We start from the raw sequence: 13,648 nt of genomic DNA on the forward strand, positions 1-13,648 counted from the left end.
ATTCTGGATCATATTTGCAGCTGGTATAACTTGTCATAGCTTCAGCAGAACTGTCACAGTTTCTATCATCTAGTGTCTATTTCTTAATACTTAATACAGAGAGAGGCATGAAAAGAGATAAACAGGTCTAGGGAATGTTGACATTTTAAATTCCTTCCTAACCTATTTTGCACAAGAAAGAGCATTACATTTGGCTATGTAAATAGATCCCAGATTTTAAAATAGCCAGGTTCTTTTCTGCCTCAAGGAGAAAGAAAGATATAAACCAGAATTATTGGCTTTCTGTAATATTTTATATTCAATTTTCTCTTGTTACGTTCATGCCATGTAATTGTGTGCACATGTGTACATGCGTGGTCCTTGCTGTACAGGGTTACAGCCAGATTCTTGTCCCCGTGCCAGAGCTCTACCAGGGGTTCAGGGAGTTGCTGCGCACTCTCCTTTATTCCGTGTACAACAATGAATACTCCTTCCTATATCTGCCAAACGCATGGTTTGATCCCATTGATATCCATTTGGCATCAGGCTGTTATTCACTAACCCTTCACCACAGCCATTAATCACATGCACATGCGAAGCGCTGTTTGCAAAGGGTGGGTTCCCACGTCTGCTTTGTTGTCTCGTGTTATTAAAGGCTCTAACACCCCTGTTCTGGCCTAGTATTTCTCACCAGTCCATCCTGAAATACATATCCCCGAGTGATTCCTGGCTCTCCACCCCTTTCCCAGCACCCACAACATACAGACCCATCCAGAGCATGGTGCATATTTCAACAGTTTCCAGGAAACTCTTTCCCGTTACCCCGGAGTTATCCCTCTTTCCCTGGACTCTCCCTCAACACTGCTCCGTTGTATGTTGCAGCATATTTTAGCGGGGGGGCTTTGGAGAAAACAACCTACCTTAGAAAGCCGTTTTGAACATTTAACTGACTGCAAATTCTTCATTCTTCATCCTGTTTGGTCTCAGGGACTTGCCTAATTTGGGCTGATTTGGACAGTTTCCATCAGCGGCAGCAGCAGATGGTAGTTGGCTGAAACGTTCCTGTGACACAATCCTCTATGTGTACAAATAACCCACAAACAACCCGCAAAGTACTTTTTTTCTCTTTTTTCCCCCCCTTGGTCACAGCTGAAATCAGATAAGAGAAAGTTTCTTTATTTGCAATTCCAACTCTCCTTAAATAAAAAAGCTCTCTTTAACTTTGAGAGATTCCTGACAAAAACTAGTCATGAATACCGCCAGAGAAGCCCTGCCCCGGGGCTACAGAGCAGCACCAGCCAGGCGAAAGAGCTACCAAACAAGACTCCAAAAATGTTGAGAGCAACCCAAGAGCTTTACCAGCAAAAAGGAACTGAATCATGAGCCTGATTTTGTGTAAACGTAGTCAAATCCTTAGTTCACTTAAGTCAGCATGGCTTTGGTACAAAGAGACAGCAGTTAGGCTGGCTGAGTGTTTCACGTAGGATATCTGTAAATTTATCTCTTTCCACCTTTGCCATACACTCTGTGGGGAAACTGCTATAACCCTATTTACACAAAAAAGAAAAAATGTCTCCTTTTTGCATATATTTGAACTAGGCATCATAGAAAATGTCTGATAATGTCTATAACATGCATTCTAAAAGCAAAACCTTCAGTGGCAAAACATATGGAATAGTAAATTATTTTTCAGTAGAAAAAATAAACTCTTGTCAAAAAAGCACATTTATCTGATTCATATTCTCCAATGATCACTTTTATTGCAGCTTCTTAAGCCAAATGGTTTAGTTTGAGTTTATAAGTTTTCTGATGTTCAAAGTTTGCCAATGGGTAGACAAAGACATACACGGTGCCGAGGATGTGATGGAAAATAAGGGGAGCAGGGGGCTGGTGTGGGCTTCCTGAGACACTGAGCAGGCAGCTGTGGTTGGGGCCAGTACCCATTATACCCAGTACCTGGGTCCCCAGATACATTCCTCTTGGGGTGCTTCTTCTGGTGTTCCTATCACAGACCCCCAGTGCTTCTGGACATTTTTTGAGAGCATTTAGGGAGCTCAGAATTACAGAAACAGATGTCAAACATCCCTAATTTGCTGTGTAGCTATTAGAAATCGTGTTTTCTTAATCCTGTTGTCAAAATGGAGCCAGGAAGCTCTTTGCCACAACTAATGCCTAACGTTTTCCCCAGCCTACTTTCCTTACGAGGCGAAGTAGTGAAGTGTTTGAGAAGGTCTAAAAAGCTGAACAGCAAGCTCAGCTGTTCATCCCAAAACGTATCCCGCCAGAAAAAGTAGCTACTTGCTGCTGTACTTTTAGAAGTTCTTAAATGCCCAGAGCACTGCACTGCAGCAACAACCTTTTTCTCCATGAGGAATAAATCTGTGTGGCTGCCCAACTTGAGAAAGGAGGAAAACTCACCTAGGTTTGTTTGAAAGAGTCTGAGGAACTTAAAAATAGCACAGAAAAAGAATAACATAAAAAACCACTAGTATTGCTGTCAAAACTAACCTTTATTCTAAATGAAGAGAAGTGACTACACAGGGGTGAGGGCATGGCTGCCTACCCTTTGCATTAATCACTTCTGCTGGAAAGGTACAGAGGGGAGCATGCAGTGATTAATCCAAAAGCAGCGGGAGGATGGCATTCCAGGAAGGGCACAGAAGTCCCAGGTCCAGAAGTCCCCGGTACACAATGCAGGATGATATCACTTCAGTAGAGAGCTACAGTTCAATGCCACATTGTCAAAGCTTATTCTGTAAGTATATAATACAACAGATCAAGAAAGAAGCATGTTATTCTTTCTAAATCACAGGGACTGAAACGTAATCATTTCCTCTGCCTGTCTGTCTTTCTTTCTTTCTGATTGCAGCATTCTCTCTCCTCAAATCCTAAATAAAGCTACAATAAAGCCGATGGCTTAAAGAGACTTCCAAAATGTCTTTGAAGAATTCGTGATGAATTGATGAAGGAGTTTACTTTCAGGCGGTATTTTAAGTTAGAGACATTTCATAACAAAAAGGGACTGTGTTTGTTAGCAGGTGCAGAGGATAACTGTCTCTTTTCACTTAGAGACACCCCATCTATTTTCAATCTGCTTTCAAGTTTGTTTGAGATTATTTTACCAGTGTAGAGACTCAGGAGGCTTTAGAAAGTGTGCGTTCCTGCAGTTTAGAACATATACTCTTGTTTTTGGGTTTGGGTCCAGTGGAATTTGCAGTCATATTTCTTCCCTTTCACTGTTTATCCAGTTCTTAATCTGCATTGATTTTCCCCCTATAAAGCAGAAAAAAATCAATTTTCCATTATGTTTTTTAATCAGTCATAGTAAGAGTTAAACAGTCCTGGGCACTGCAGGTAAAACAGCTGATAATCAGTTGGGGAGTAACCTCATTTATTACTCTGACTTGGCAAGGGGTTAAATTCTTCCCTAAGCATCACAGCTAAGGCAAGCGGAGCAGTGGTGCCTCGCATCCAGGTACGGTGCTCAGCATCCAGGGCAAAGTCCAGCCCAGCGGCTGTGCCAGGTGATGTTAGGGACAGTTCTGCCATCCTGGGGGTACCTGGGGCAGCTCGCACTGACGACTGCAACAGCTAGAAAGAAAGAAACAGCTAGAAAGAGGCAGCAGCCTGCTGTCAGCAGACTTTCGGGTCGGGAAGTGATTCTCCGATCTAAGCATTTGTTAGTCACTGGCTGGGAGACCTTGATCTGCTGCCACGTTACAGAGGCAAGACAAGAAGTGCTGAGACCGGAGCTGCCCATGCAGTGACTCACCCAGGGCCCAGTACAGCTTTCCTTAGAATCAATGGGAGCCTTTCAATTGGTTTTACAGCGGGAGTTTGTTCAACAGTCACCATCGCGTGCTGGGAATTATCTGTCCTGTGGAAAACGCAATGAAAAAAAAACATTCCCATATTCATCATCCTCGACTGACAAGAAATGAAAGGGGCCTGGCAAAATAATGTGGTTTCAACCTGCAAAAAAGACACTTCAGGAGTCTGAAGACTGGGATAAGCAGATCTTTCCCTTCCCTGATTATTGAAGTGCAGGGTCGGGAGACTGCGCGATGTAATAACTCTCTGTGGTCACAGCTTCGGTTTCACTGCTATGACTCACCCTTGATTGCTCTTAGGTAAGTGCCAGATGCCTTCTTATTGCTCTCAAGCTTCAGTTCAGCAAAACATACAAGCACACGCCTAAACACTTTTCTGAATAACAATGGTCTTCACACGTAATTAAAATTCAGCGCATGCTGAAATGCACCGCTGAATCAGGGCCTTAATGCTCAATATGGGTGATTAAAGGATCACAATCTAATAGTTTTTGCTGACAATGTGACATAATTTTTCACCGTACCACTGTAAAATCGGGATAAAAGCTCAAAACGAAATTAGGGAGTACCTTTAAACTAGCTAAAAATTATAGTACTGAAAAAAAAAACAACCCAAATGCAGGTTTAGGTCTCCACTGGAAGCAAAGGAATTTAATTGTCCCATTAATCACACTTCTACACTTCATCACATTGAAGTATAAAATATTGATCAATGGGGCTTTCCATTGCTCGAACTTCACAGTGTTAGTCGGGGGACTTTACGTATCTTCTCCAGACTCTGTGACCTTTCCACTGTGTCCTACCACGAGAGAAGAGGCCAGCACTGAGCACTCCTGTGTTGACTGACATCTACAGGCTCTCAGTGCCGTTTTCACAACTGCCACTTTCAGATATCTGAATTGTGATGTAGCGATGTCAGGGAAGCAGCTCTTAGAAACAATATGATAAACTATTAGGAAAATGCTGCCCTTTGGTGGTCTCTCCTTCATTATCACTGCTGGCTGGCACAGGACTGGCTACAAGTGCCCATCTCCATTTTCATCCTGATTTTTCAGCCAAATCCAGACAGCTTCCACCACTTTTCAGTGTCAGTCTCCTCTCTGACTTGCATACAGATTTTGCTTTCTCCTCCATGGCACTCTGGGTACACGGTGGAGGTATGCATGAAACACAAAGAGAGGTAAATTCTTCCAAGCAGTTTGGGTATAACACCCGTTCCTTTTTTGTTTGGCAAAACACCAAATGCTTCTGCCGCACAAGGTTTCAGGAAAGACTAAGCTGCTAGCGGCAATCAAAAAAGGCAATGCTTTTCTGCAGGGGTGTTCTGACAGATCGTACGCTGTAGCCTTCCAGCCCCTCAGCCCACTCACAGAAGACGACTAGAAGTTATACCATTAGATTAACCGCATATTCTGGGAAAAGCAGCATCACCTAAAATTCGTACAAGAAGGTTACATATTTCATGTTTTCCTCAATATGGCAGTTTTTACCAAAAAAGCATGTGCTATAAGTTTTTCTTGTGCTGGTCTACCTAGTGATTCCTTCCATTCAGCCCCAGGCAGCTGTTAGACTGCTTCTGCCCTTCAGTACGCGGTCTCAGGGAAGGGTTGCTCTTTCCTCAGACGTCTGCGCTCAGCTGAAGTCGTGTGCGGGTGGATCACTCTGGCCCGTGGTCAGCACGACCCTCAGATGTTCCTCATCATCACTGAGTGAAGGTGCTCCAGGGGTGAGCACCTACAGACTCACATTGCTTTCTAAACCCAAGGACTTGTGTTTTCCTTGACTGACAGAGCCCTTACTCAGCTGCTCTTCCTCATAAGGTCATTTGCAGGACAAGCTGTTTTCAGTTCCCAATTGCTCTTACAGACTGCTCTGTGTGATGGGAGCTGCAGAATGGATAGTGGTGTCTCGCTCTGACTTTCCCTCCTGCCACTCTGCTTTTCTCCCCTCACATACACTCCCCCAGAGATGCTCCTTTCACTGCTGGCATCTTTCCTGATCCACCCTTAAGCACACAGAGCCAGGGTCGCCCACACAGTTCCTGGTGCTATGTGAGGAAGCGTCTGGGTCCCTGCTGGACATCACTTGGCCGTCACAGCGAGTTTCCACTCTCAGGCACTTCCTCTCTGCCAACTTCTGCTCGAGCAAGCAAACACTGCGGTTTCCTATATTTGGCCATTGGTCTAGACCACACGAACTCTTGCTATTGTTTTGTTGCCTGTTTTAAGACCTTCTGCAAGGATGCACTTTTACTGCACCCAGATTTTGTTGACACTCTTTCAAGTCTTCTCATATGATCCTAAACCATAACAAATCATCCCCCCAGGCTTTCTTCGTGGTTCTTACCTCATGCTTCCTTCTCTTGTGTTGCTCTCCCTTCATCAGGAAGCGAAAATGACCAGCCATGAAAGTGTATTTATTTCTATTACTTGAATCCAGCTTTGAGACCCCTCAGCTCAGCACCTGCTACTGGGTAGGCTGAAGGTGCCACAGGCAGAGGCCAGACTGTCTCTGTGAGATACCAATCCAAACTATCGGAACTTCATTTTTTGGACCAAAATTAATCTCACTGTTCCACGGGCAGTTTTCCCAAGCAGAGCCATGTGACTTGTGGTTGCCTTCCAGCATAGTTCAGAGCACACCCATCGTCTCAGACAGTCCAGTGAAACTCGGTCATTCTTAATTGACACGACCTGTCTGACTTGCAGGCTCAATGGCTTCTGTAGCTACATTAGACAGAGGGACCTTATCTTCTTGAAACCATTCTAAGAGTTGATAGATAGTGGTACTTCAGCTTCCAGTCTTCCCTGGTGGGAAGGGGAAATCATTCAGGCTTCTCGCTCCTGGCCCCTGTACAGTAGATTTTCGCCCAGTGTGACACCTCACCTCCCACGGCACACTGGTCCTGTCCTACCCGCTTTGGGGCATCCCTGCACAGGACTGCAAGAGCTGTTCTCAGATCATCATACCAGCACTGTAAAAGGGTTAGGGCAAGTGGGAGTGAAGATGATGGTGATGTAGGCAGAGAAAAATGACATAGTCCAGTGCCAGACGTAAACTGTCACAGGTCAGTGCTTCCCCTGGGATACGCCTGGGCTTCCCTTCCTGCTCGGCACAGTGCAGCATTGTTCCTTTTTATGTCCTCCATGCCTTTCAGCTTATCCACCCAAATATCACAGTAAGCTGGTCATATAGAAGTTATTGTCACTTTAATATTAGTTTAGTCACACACACTCATACAAAAGCCTCTGCCATCTCTCCTGGATCGCATTCCCTGAAGAGTCTTTATTCCCCCATAAACAGCAATGCAGCAAAAAATATGGGTATTTTTTTAAATGCATTTTACTTGAGCTCAGCTTAAGGTGATTTTTTGACAGCCAAAGAAAGCAAACACCAGCTCCCAGGTCTGGCCTTCCACAGGGAGGTCTGATAGACAGCAGCCCTTTTGAGTTTCAGCCACCGAGTTGCTCAGCTACCAGTTAGAGGCAAGAAGCTTAACACGGATCTGCTCTTCTCCATGTTCAAATTTCAACTGGGCAGCATTGTGTAATGTAAGTATGGGCACAGCAGCTGACTAAAAGTGGCTCTTGTGAGATGTGAACATCGTGAGAGCTGTGCTCTCCTTTTGTGAAGGGCCATTAATTCTTTTCCGATGTGTATGGCATGTGCACATCTCCCTTATACCTAAAACACCACAGACATAACATCAGTGCATTTAATATGTGAGGATTGACAAAAACCAACCCTGACCAACTGTCTAGGGTTGTTCTTTCCATGACGATTATCAAGGAAAGAACCAAGAAAGGAGGAGTTGAACATTGGAGTATGGTTGTTGAGGCTTTATGGACCTCTGGAGCATGGCAGAAGTATGTGTCCAGTTCTCCGTTTGCTGGATTTAGTCTGTGTCTAGCAAAACCTTACTGATAAGTGTCCAGCCTGGCAACTCACTTTCTCTGTTAAAAAGCAAGTGGCTGGAGCATCTTCTCTTGTCCATCCAGAGCTACTGGCAGTAATGAAGAACACCATGTTTTCCAAGGATTGTTGTGCATTTATGAATTGTATCATTATTAATAATAACATATTTAATATATTGGCTACTATATACTAGATTTAATATATATTATATATCATCATTTGTACTTACATATAACTTTTCATCTAATCTTTTAGGCTTTTTATAATTCTAACTCCATTTTACTGCATTGGTTCAAAGGCAGTTATTAGTTTAACACACTATTTTATTTCTCCACTGACAGGTGGAGAAACAGATAAGTTAAACGACTTGTGCAAAAATTCTCAGAATTCCTCAGTCTCAACTCTAATATTGATTTAGCTTAACAGAACAAACCACACGCTATGCAGTATTAAAATCTTTTAAACTTAGTTGCACTGTGAAAGGGGAAGACAACACTTCTAAAGGTTTAGATCTTGTCTATTTTGTACTGCCTTTTTCAATTAGAAAGACCAAATGCCCACATTTCCAAAGGCAATAAAATGCATAACAAAGCCCTATCATGTGTGTTTATCAGAAAATCTATAGCTTTATAATTTACACAAAAATAAAACACACAGTTCATTAAGCTCTAATACCTGTAGTACCGCTTCTATTCTTATATGATACACTTTATCTCAATTGCTTTCTCATGGGATGTTTACGTGGGCAGAGGAAATATAGCCTATTCTAGAAAAGGTTGACTATAACTGTTGTAACAGCATTCTGAAAGTGGTAAGAAAATGTAAGAATATGGTAATTTACCAAATTTATGTAACATAAATTCCAGATGCTTGTCATACGAACAGTCTTTTATGTTGAACACACACATATGACATTTTCCCCGATTCACACAGAGATTCCACACTCTGGCTTGCATTTTTGGTTTGAAAATCAAAGAAACAATTTGATGTGACCACAAATCTTTTGTATGATGAATCAAATTAATAATTATTACCAGACCTGTTAAATGAGCAAATGTGTTAATAATAAATCTGCTGTGCACAAACGTATGTCATTTTCTCAGATATTGTAAGAGTTATTTATGGTAAAATGAAAGCCAATTCCTGCAAAAAGATTTGACAAGTTAACCGATTAAGTGCACACAAAAGTGCAGAAAAAGCTCTCTACTGTACATTTCCCAATAGAAAATTTACCTTTCCGTTGGACTTGTCTGCCAGTTATACTTTCCCACTACTTTGGTTCTGCCACAGGGAACCTCATCTCCATCCATTGTATTAGGAAGAGCTCCATTCTTACGCTACAGAATCCCATTTTTATGATCATGGAGTCAAATCTTAAGTTGGCATTAACGGAGGTTTTGTCTTAAGCAGAACCTCAGTGAGGCCAGGAGTTTGGATACGGCCCAGTTTCTTTTAGTAATTAATAAAGTACTATAGCTACAGTACTTATTTACAAAACGAGTCGGCAGGCGTCAGCAGGCAGCTGTGTGGAAAAGAGGATGGGAGAGAATCAGTACTGGCAGTGCTCATTTTCCATCTCTCTGGCCCTGATTCAGCAAAGCACTTAACCACATGTTTAATTTTAGGCGCATGAGTAATCCCATCTCTGCAGAGCAAAGCGTGTCTTTCGTTCTCACTGACTTTAATGGGGCTACTCATAGACCTGACAGATCTTGTGTGCTGAGCGTGACACTTTCACAACCGCTTCCACCTCGCGCGCCCCTGCAGCGCGGCCCTTGGTCTGCATCTTTGCAAAACATGAGAGCTTCTCTTGCTCCGTGACCCCATGAGCCTTATGACCTTGGTCCACCTGATCATATTCTGGTAGCTGTATCTTGCACGTGGCAAAACAGACTGGGAGTAACTGGGAACCGTGTTACTTACTCATAGCATCCCCAGACCAACACCAACCTCATTTCATTATCCATCTTAGAATCACAGAATCATAGAATCATAGGGTTGGAAGGGACCTCTGGAGATCATCTAGTCCAACCCCCCTGCCAGAGCAGGGTCACCTAGAGCAGGCTGCACAGGAACGCGTCCAGGTGGGTTTGGAATGTCTCCAGAGTTGGAGACTCCGCCACCTCTCTGGGCAACCTGTTCCAGTGCTCTGCCACCCTCAAAGTAAAGAAGTTCCTCCTCATGTTTAGGTGCAACTTCCTTTGCTCAAGTTTGTGCCCATTGCCTCAATATAATGTGCCCATTACCCTGTCTTCTGTAGTCATGCTCAAGCACTCTGCTGAGTCATGGTCTATCATCCTAATCAGCTGAGAAGATTTCATGTAAGGATATTCCTTGATCCATTAACTATCCCAAGGCTGGATAAATATGCAATATGTATTGCTGATGGCCAGGACGTCCTCTACTCAGGAAGAATCCTTAGTGCGAAATAGGTGATGGATTAAGGCCCAGGTCCACAGTTCTGTGAGTCCTATTTAAGAGTCTAATTCTGCAGTCATGGAAGCCAGTGGATGTTTCCAATAAAAATGGGATCAAGGTAGTAGGCCCTCATTCAGCTAAACATTTAAGCAGATGCTTACTTTAAGAACAAGATTAAGTCTCTTTGAACTCGCTGGGAATGAAACACATGCTTAAGTACTTCAATGAATCAGGGACCTAGTCCAGCGTTGGATCCACAGCACTGGAAGGTACCTACAGAGGTAGTCCAGCAATTTCCTGCTGCTGCCTACGTCTCTGGCTGCAGCTCTGCTCTGCTTATTTTGATAAATATAATGCTCTTCCCACTTCAGTAATTATTTTTTCTTTAATATACAGGTCACTATAAATATTTAATTGTTGCTGGATTGATCATGTTTTGAACTCGTTGTATGCATGGAACTTGAAGCTGTTTTGTTCTGCTGCAGTCCTTCTTTACATTTTCGCTCTGGCCCATTGACTGAATCATGACAAATGATTTCTTGAGCATGCTGACTGCATTCAGCTCCGGTGACATTTCCAAAAGCCTGCTTGTGACGGCTGATTTCATTTTCCAAACTTGCAGGGGTTATTTATGGGAAAACAAAAGCCCTTTAACAGATACCTAACAATGCATTCGGCTAGTTAGTTCATTTACTGTGCAAAAGGGGAAAACACTCAGCAGCTCTTCCTGCATTATGTTATCTTATGAAATACTACATTTGCTTTTGAGTCATCTGCTTATCAATCTTTCATGCCAAATTGGCTTTAGAGGTAAAGACTAAAATCTTTACCACAGCTATTATGCAGTGCCAGTCAGGAAAGAGCCAGCATGGGATGCATAATTTGGCAGCCTGCTGCCAGAGAAGGAAGCACTTTTCTCCCATCAGAATCAAAAGTAGACTTTTTGACTAGAGCCTGGGGGGCCCTTGAAATGTCCAGGATCAACAATCACAAAAGCCACTCTCTGTGTGCATTATGCTAATGTCGGATGTATAGGAGTGCAAAACTGTACACAGTACGTTGAAAAACTTCTCCTTCACTTGTGTGCAGTTGGAGAATAGCTCAACATTGAAATTAGATCTCTTGATCAACGTAAAAAAATACTTGACACTTTGTTTGGAAATTTATTGTGCATGGACATATACAACAGGCAATTGCTTAAAGTAAATACAAGCGACTTAAAGTCAATAAGTAGTATTTTCAAGGCTGACAAGGATTCAAGTTTTATAAAAGTAAAGCTGTCTACTAGGCATAGAAAAGGCACTAAAAATTAGGGATGGATGAGATCATTCTGTTTCTTTTCAAGCACTGCATTTTTGGTTTGAAAGTTCCAGCCTTCACAGGCTCTTTCAGCTTATTAAAGTTTGTCGGTATAAAAGGAGCAGAGGCTGGGAGAGATTAAGAAAATTACCCAAAAAAGTACAGTGTGTACTGCATGTGCAGCCATACACTGGTTCATGCCAGCCTAGCCAGGGCGTATGGCCTCCTTCTAACATTTTATATAAAGAAAGAGAGTTTTTCAGCAGAAACCTCCCTCTCCCCTCAACAAATGTTTCAGCTATGAGAGAAAAGATTTATAAATGTAAACAAATTCTGCAAGCCTAATAATCCATCTATGAGGTTAGTTACACTGAGGACAAACAAAACTGTTCAAAACGCTTAAACATAGAAAAAGCTAGCAACTGGTGGACAAACTTTTTGGTAAAGACAGGCAGCCTGTGAATAAAAATTCACAACAACAGAACCACAAGTCAAAGCTCTAGTTTCAGAGCTAATATAAATTTGAGACCTTGTGCACAAATTGCAAAGATATTTGTGTGCCTCATAGTCTGTGATATTAAAGGGAATTATGCACCTGAATGATTCTAAAATATAGTACAATGGTACCATATGGTACTATGGTTAGTGATATTTAAGTGTCATTTAAATGATACTATATAGACACTTCCAAATAAGAATTTCAGGTTCCTCTGTTATTCATTTAGGTGACTTTTCAAACAGTGTCTGTTTAGCCCTTTTTACCAGGGCCTGTATTCTCACGCAGATTTTATTCACATTAACTGACTCATATCTTCAATAAATACAGAGTTTATACATTCTAAAGATGCGAGAATGTCACATTTGTCCTTACCAGGTTCAGGGCCAGCTTTGATGCAGCTTCCTAAGGCATCAGAACCCCTATTGTAGCTTTGCTAGAGGGCATCCATTGGCTCTTCCAGTGGCAGATGCAGCTCAAACTGCCACCTCACGGAGTATTTCTTTCTGCTTTTGCCTCCTCACCCCATTCCTCCGTGACAGCAGCAGAAACAGGAAACCATGCTGTCCAGGGACTTTGTTTCAGTGTTTTATTCAGGGCCTGGTAAGACTGATGGTCTGAGGGTTAAAGTGCATTGTTGAAATGAATGGAAAAGGGGGACAGATCCCTGAAGGAAGGCCAGCTGGAGGACAGGGAGAGATCCACGGTTCTCCCCAAAGTGTCCTAAGATATCCTAAATTACCCTAATAGCTCCCCTCCCATTGGCATGCCTGTGACAATACACGTCATGCGTATACTGAGCTCATTCTCAACTCACAGGCTTTGTTTAGAGAAAGCTGGCAGGACTGGAAATATCTTATTTTAAATTGTCTTGTGGTGGAGGATGATATAGTGTGAATACCAGAGGAGAGGGCTTTCCAAAAGTGCACTGAGTCAAGAGACACAGACATGTTGTCAAATGCAAAGTTTTTACTGTCTCCTTACAAAAAAAAAAAAAAAAAAAGCTGTTGGCAATATGCAGGCCCTGAAAGCTGGACCAAAAATAACAATAATACATAGACCCTCTGGCCACAGAATACTCTGTGAATATATAGAGAATATAAATACTAGCATTCCTGCTTGGACTAGGCAAAATGCTGAAAGGTGTACAGGGAACGTAAAGACAGTCTTTTTCTTCTTAAAGTAATATGACAAATAAGAAGCGTGCTTAAAGCACTAGGATTTGTTTGGAAACAAAACAAGATTTATAAATTACTTTAGTCTGCTGTGTCCTCCAGGGCAGGAATGAAGATTCAGGAATAAGGGCCGCACACCCTCTAATATTTAGTCTTCAAAATCTAGGGCTTCAGCTGGAAGTATCCATTTTCAAGCAATGGACACTCCCACACTTACCCCATCACTGTGGTGTGGCCCCCCCTCAGTTTGGACACGCTTGCAGCAGCGCAATAGGTGTGGCTGCTCACTTACAGTCTACAGGCGCAGGATGGTGAGGATCTAGGGACACAAGAAGAAAGCTGAGGAGTACCCCATCAGCACGTGGAGGAGGTATTGCCGGCACTGAAGGAAGGACAGAAAAATGTGGTTGTAAAGATGCAAAGATTTCACAGATTTAGTTGATCATTAACCTCTTGTGACAGGAACCTGATCATTCTTGGTGAAATACATAGTATACCAACCTGGCACCTCTATCAAAACGAGGGCCTGTGTGCCC

Source organism: Chroicocephalus ridibundus, chromosome 1 (genome assembly GCF_963924245.1).
Source record: "Chroicocephalus ridibundus chromosome 1, bChrRid1.1, whole genome shotgun sequence".
NCBI lineage: Eukaryota > Metazoa > Chordata > Aves > Charadriiformes > Laridae > Chroicocephalus > Chroicocephalus ridibundus.